General features: G+C 33.6%; 1 long non-coding RNA gene across 1 annotated transcript; it reads right to left on the reverse strand.

Moving 5' to 3' along the window:
• Window positions 1-40: 40 nt before the first annotated feature.
• LOC145331927 (uncharacterized) lies at window positions 41-1,704 on the reverse strand. Its single transcript, XR_013883958.1, has 2 exons — window positions 1,611-1,704; window positions 41-483 (listed from the first exon to the last, which is right to left on the reverse strand). It is a non-coding gene; the product is annotated as an uncharacterized LOC145331927 (long non-coding RNA).
• Window positions 1,705-6,358: the final 4,654 nt, after the last annotated feature.

Consider the following 6,358-nt stretch of genomic DNA (forward strand, 5'->3'; position numbering starts at 1 on the left):
AATGTTTTCATCCTTGTTTATCTAACAGATATCATATAGAAAATCTTTTTATTTATTAAGTATTCCAAAATTATAACCAAAATATACACTGTTTAAAAACAGGTTCAACTTTTTCAGCATGTCTTCAAAACCGGTGGATTAGAACCGGTTCTCAGCTATACTGAAAAATTATGTTTTGTAGACAATTTTCTACGAATATTAAAATAAAAATCATAAAATTATTACCAGCTTTGTTAGTCCGGGCCTCCGGCCCCTCGGGGTCTAACATAACTGGTCATATTCTTATAAATTTTCATTCTGATATCCGCGGAAAGCTGTCTATGATACGATGCAATTAAAAACTATTAGAGTTCAGATTTAACTGGGCTCGGAACTGCCAACGAGAATAGTTTGAGCTCATAGAGAACTCCCAGAAATATGAAGATTGCGTCACCAACAAGGCTGATACAGGGCAACACAAACATAGTGAATTGGTTCAGAAGTCTAAATTTAAAAAAACTTTTATTTGTATGTTATGTCTATCTGTAGGTTTGTAACATTTTCATCAAATATCCACTATTTTGCAAATCTTTTTTTTATATATACAGTTTGTTGCAGAGCTATTATTACCTTGATATCATAGAGGCTTTAGTATTAGTTCTGATTCTGATGTAAATATATACAGTTTGTTGCAGAGCTATCATTACCTTGATATCATAGAGGCTTTAGTATTAGTTCTGGTTCTGATGTAAATATATACAGTTTGTTGCAGAGCTATCATTACCTTGATATCATAGAGGCTTTAGTATTAGTTCTGGTTCTGATGTAAATATATACAGTTTGTTGCAGGGCTATCATTACCTTGATATCATAGAGGCCTTAGTATTAGTTCTGGTCCTGATGTAAATATATACAGTTTGTTGCAGGGCTATCATTACCTTGATATCATATAGTCCTTAGTATTAGTTCTGGTTCTGATGTAAATATATACAGTTTGTTGCAGAGCTATCATTACCTTGATATCATAGAGGCCTTAGTATTAGTTCTGGTTCTGATGTAAATATATACAGTTTGTTGCAGGGCTATCATTACCTTGATATCATAGAGGCTTTAGTATTAGTTCTGGTTCTGATGTAAATATATACAGTTTGTTGCAGGGCTATCATTACCTTGATATCATAGAGGCTTTAGTATTAGTTCTGGTCCTGATGTAAATATATACAGTTTGTTGCAGGGCTATCATTACCTTGATATCATAGAGGCCTTAGTATTAGTTCTGGTCCTGATGTAAATATATACAGTTTGTTGCAGGGCTATCATTACCTTGATATCATATAGTCCTTAGTATTAGTTCTGGTTCTGATGTAAATATATACAGTTTGTTGCAGAGCTATCATTACCTTGATATCATAGAGGCCTTAGTATTAGTTCTGGTTCTGATGTAAATATATACAGTTTGTTGCAGAGCTATCATTACCTTGATATCATAGAGGCCTTAGTATTAGTTCTGGTCCTGATGTAAATATATACAGTTTGTTGCAGAGCTATCATTACCTTGATATCATAGAGGCCTTAGTATTAGTTCTGGTTCTGATGTAAATATATACAGTTAGTTGCAGAGCTATCATTACCTTGATATCATAGAGGCCTTAGTGTTAGTTCTGGTTCTGATGTAAATATATACAGTTTGTTGCAGGGCTATCATTGTTGTTACAAGGATGGATTTTATCTAACATTGATCAATTCAAAATATCTTTTTAAGCAACTATTTCTAGAGTAACCTTAAAAGTAAAAATTTTCATCTTTCTACATAAAAAAGAGACAAAAATCCTCAATGTTTTAAAATAACGTCTTCATATTCGTTGGTTAAACAGTAAACAACTTTGGGGACTTTTATTTAATTTTGATTGGTTAGTTCACTAAGTTGAGTTTTCTGACGTTTCAACCACCAATTGTAATCGACAAAAGGAAGTACGTCAGTTTAGATGCCATTGTCTTATCCCTGTAGATCCCTAATAGATTGTTTATGAATTGTTCCTGAATGATGTCAATCATCTTCGGCTGTGAGGTTCTTGGTAGGTTGGTATAGATAGCAATGAAGAAATTTGACATTGCCAGGATACAGGTTACATTCACAGTGGCAGCTACCTGCCAGCATAAATAAATTGATAAGTATAAACTAACAACTAGTACAATGGCGTGCACAATTATTCACTAGGGGTGTGTGGATCAATTATAGGGTAAAAAAAGAGGGAGGTAGGTCTTCCCAATTTCAAGAAGGACACCAATCTAAACCCCATCACCGCACGCCACTTCACTAGAATACTGGATGTAGAATATTTGTGAATATTATCCTAAATCTTACTTGACCTCAATTATTGGTCAGTTCATTCATTCAGTAGTAGGGGATGGGATCAGAGTACATGTAAATATAGTGGTGCAACATCCAAGCAATGATAAGTTTATTATTATAAACAATTGAAAATAATATTTTCACCTCAAAATTTTTCTTGAAGTAAAAATTAGTAGAAAAGACAATAATGGATAGGAGAAGAGAGGGTAGAACATCCTGAATAATGGATATAGAACACATGGATATATTGTCAGGGAAAGATTTGTCGTCAATTTAGGTAATGAACCTCAATCATCAGGCAGTTTGTTTATTCAGTTATAGGGGAGGAGATATGGTAAAGGGGTTGGATAAGGGGTATCGTTATGTTAGCCAGCTGAGAATATAACTTTATTAGAGTAAATGAAAATCTGGTGCAACATCCAAGTAATAATATATCCATTTCCTGAACAAACACTCCGTGAAATCGTCTTCTCATCTTTAACTCTAGTTTTTATTTTGTCAAACACTTACATACTTGAAGTAGATATACTTTAGAAGTCGTGTTATGTATTCCTAGCGGATATGCCCCTAGAGGCCTCAAAAAAGCACTTAAGTAATATGTCAACACTATAAATTACAATATTGATTTTTGTTTTTAAAAAGTAAGCAAAAATTTCAATGAAATACTTTTTCTTGAGAGGGAAGTAGTCACCTTCTCAAAAAAAATTTTAAACTTCCAAAGACCCATGAGAAGCTTCAGTAAATGAGAACCCTATCGGTTTAGCGGGTAAGGAGTTCCTTTGCTAAACACACACACACACACACACACACACACAGAAAGACATTCTGTTATTTTATATAAGGTTAATGCATGATCGAAGGATTGACTGACAAAGTAAATTATACACCTGATTCTGATTGACACAGGTATCTTAACCAAAAATTTCAGCCGTCTATCTTCAAGGGCAGCTGAGAAAATTGCGTTTCTCTCATGGCGTTACAGACGGACTGACAGACAGTAAACAAATAATGGTAGGATGTTATTACAGTGTTACAAATTCCTATTTCGATGTTTCCATATTCGCTGACCTCTGAAGAATATTCATAAATCTCCACACTACTCTCATCAACTCCTGTACACCAGTATTTGAAGTCACTTTATTAATACAGATTTGGTGAAATATTCCTGGTATCGAATATCTCCAGAAATCTATTAACTTTAAAGGCTTCTAAAGTTCAAACGGCTAAATGTAAAAATTATCAAGAAAAGAAGGCCTATAAATAATCTGGAATAGTTATTACTCATTAATGCACAGTTATCTTTTAGCGCACTTAAATGCACAAAAAGTCCTATTTTATGCGGGTTTTCTTCAGTCAAGCTTTTCCTGTACATCATTGGATCTTGGATATTTTAAAGAGGGGGGGGTTAATGCAACCATCTCGTAATAAATGATTAAATGGCACATAGAATCTGAATTTCTTTACGAAACTTGGTACGAGTAATCCTTTAACAAAAGTTGGAAAACGGAAAAACGGCTAAAGGCTGGCGACTCAGCCGTTTAGCCATTTTTGGCTATTTTTAGAGCAAATCCTTCACAAAACCTATCTCCACATAATACTCTTTGCCGCTCCAAAACATTTTCAAACGGTTCTAGCCGGTAGTTGTTGGTACTAGAAATTTAAAAAAATAGTTTTTTGTATCATGTCACATGATTTAAAGCAAAAATATGTTTCAAAAAGTTGATTCTTACGTAATTTATGACAGACTTGCCCTAAAAATAGCCAAAAAGGCTAAACGGTTGAGCTGTTAGCCGTTACTTTTTCAACTTTTTGTTAAATTTAGGGAAAATAGACCTACCAAGGATTACTCTTGCCAAGTTTCATAAAGAAATTCGGATTCTAAGTGCCATTTAATCATTGATTACGAGATTGTTGTATTATCCCCCCCCCCCTTATAAGGAAGTATCGGGGTGTAAAATCGTCCAAGAAGCAAGCCAAAAGTTTGTTTCCCCCCCCCCAAAAAAAAAAAAAAAAAATATTTACTCCGAATAAAATATAATGTTTCCAAAAATTTTAGCGGGAGGGGGGGGGGGGTGGACCCTGATTCCTAATACAAAAGCTCATGACTTCAAATCCTGAGAGGGTCATTTTAGTTTGAAGATCAAACACCATATCATGTTTCTTTCTGCATTGGTTTCAATACATACATCTATGTCTGTCTGTAGGCATGTCTGTCAATCTATGTTGTATGTAAGATATTACTTTTTAAAACTGTCCTTAATTTTTCTGTCTGTTTGACTGTTAGTCTTAAATCTTTTACTTTGTCCGTCTTTCTGTCTGTAAGTCTTTTTCTGTCTGTTGGACTGTTTGTCAGTCTTTCTGTCTGTTGGACTGTTTGTCAGTCTTTCTGTCTGCATGATTTTTTAATTGTCTGCATGACTGTCCGTCACTGTTTTTGTCTGTCTAACTGTTTGTTTTTATCTGTCTGTTTTTGTTGGATTACTGCTTGTCAGTCTATAGTCTGTCTGTATGCCAATCGTTCAGTGTTTTGGATGTCTGTTTGTTAACCTTTTGTTTTTCTGTATGTAAGCCTGTCTGTCTTTCTGTCAGTCTTTATGTCTGAAAAACTATGTGACAGTCTTTATGTCTAAATAACTATCTGACAGTCTTTCTGTCTAAATAACTATCTGACAGTTTTTCTGTCTAAATAAATATATGACAGTCTTTATGTCAAAATAACTATATGACAGTCTTTCTGTCTAAATAACTATCTGACAGTTTTTCTGTCTAAATAACTATCTAACAGTCTTTCTGTCTAAATAACTATCTAACAGTCTTTCTGTTTAAATAACTTTCTGACAATTTTTTCTAACTATATAACTATCTGACAGTTTTCTGTTTAAATAACTATCTGACAGTTTTTCTGTCTAAATAACTATCTGACAGTCTTTCTGTCTAAATAACTATATGACAGTCTTTCTGTCTAAATAACTATCTGACAGTCTTTCTGTCTAAATAACCATCTGACAGTCTTTCTGTCTAAATAACTATATGACAGTCTTTCTGTCTAAATAACTATCTGACAGTCTTTCTGTCTAAATAACTATATGACAGTCTTTCTGTCTAAATAACTATCTGACAGTCTTTCTGTCTAAATAACCATCTGACAGTCTTTCTGTCTAAATAACTATATGACAGTCTTTCTGCCGAAATAACTAGCAGTTTTTGACTGAAGGACTATCTGACAGTTTTGTCTGAATGAATATCTGACAGTTTTTGTAAAATAGTTATCTGACAGTTTTTGTCTGAATGACTATATATGACAGTCTTACTTTCTAAATAACTATCTGACAGTTTTCTGTCTAAATAACTATCTGACAGTTTTTCTGTCTAAATAACTATATGATAGTCATTCTGCCTAAATAACTATTGTACAGTCTTTCTGTCTTAATGACTATATGACAGCCTATCTTTCCAAATAACTATCTGACAGTTTTTGCCTGAATAACTATATATATGACAGTCTTTATTTCTAAATAACTATCTGCCAGTTTTTGTCTGAATGACTATATATGATAGTCTTTCTTTCAAAATAACTATATGACAATTTCTGTCTTAATGTCTTGATGAATGTCTTGATGTCCCTGTGTGAATGACTTATATTATGTTTTTCAGTCTGAATGACTGTCTATCTATCTGTCTGTCTGTATGTCTATCAATCTGTCTGTCTGTAAGCATATTAATCTGTATGTAAACATCCCTGTATAGGCTAGCTGAGTTAGCAAAGATGATTTTTATTCTGCAGTTACATTCGTCAAACGGCAGCAACTGCAGATCCTGTTTCGTGGGAAAATATACTTATCCTTTTTTATATGTAACCTGATGATTGTTTGTAGCTAAAGATCTCGCTAACTGCTAGACCAATATGGTTCTTCATTATAGTTATGCTTTTTATAGGTCTTAGGGAGGGTTGTAACTATTTTGTGAAATGTTAGCAAGGTCCTTCGGCCCCTCAGGGCCAACAAAATGGTTTAGTATAATATTTTT

The sequence above is a fragment of the Acartia tonsa genome, chromosome 11 (genome assembly GCF_053477335.1).
Source record: "Acartia tonsa isolate MP-2025a chromosome 11, ASM5347733v1, whole genome shotgun sequence".
Taxonomy (NCBI): Eukaryota; Metazoa; Arthropoda; class Copepoda; order Calanoida; family Acartiidae; genus Acartia; species Acartia tonsa.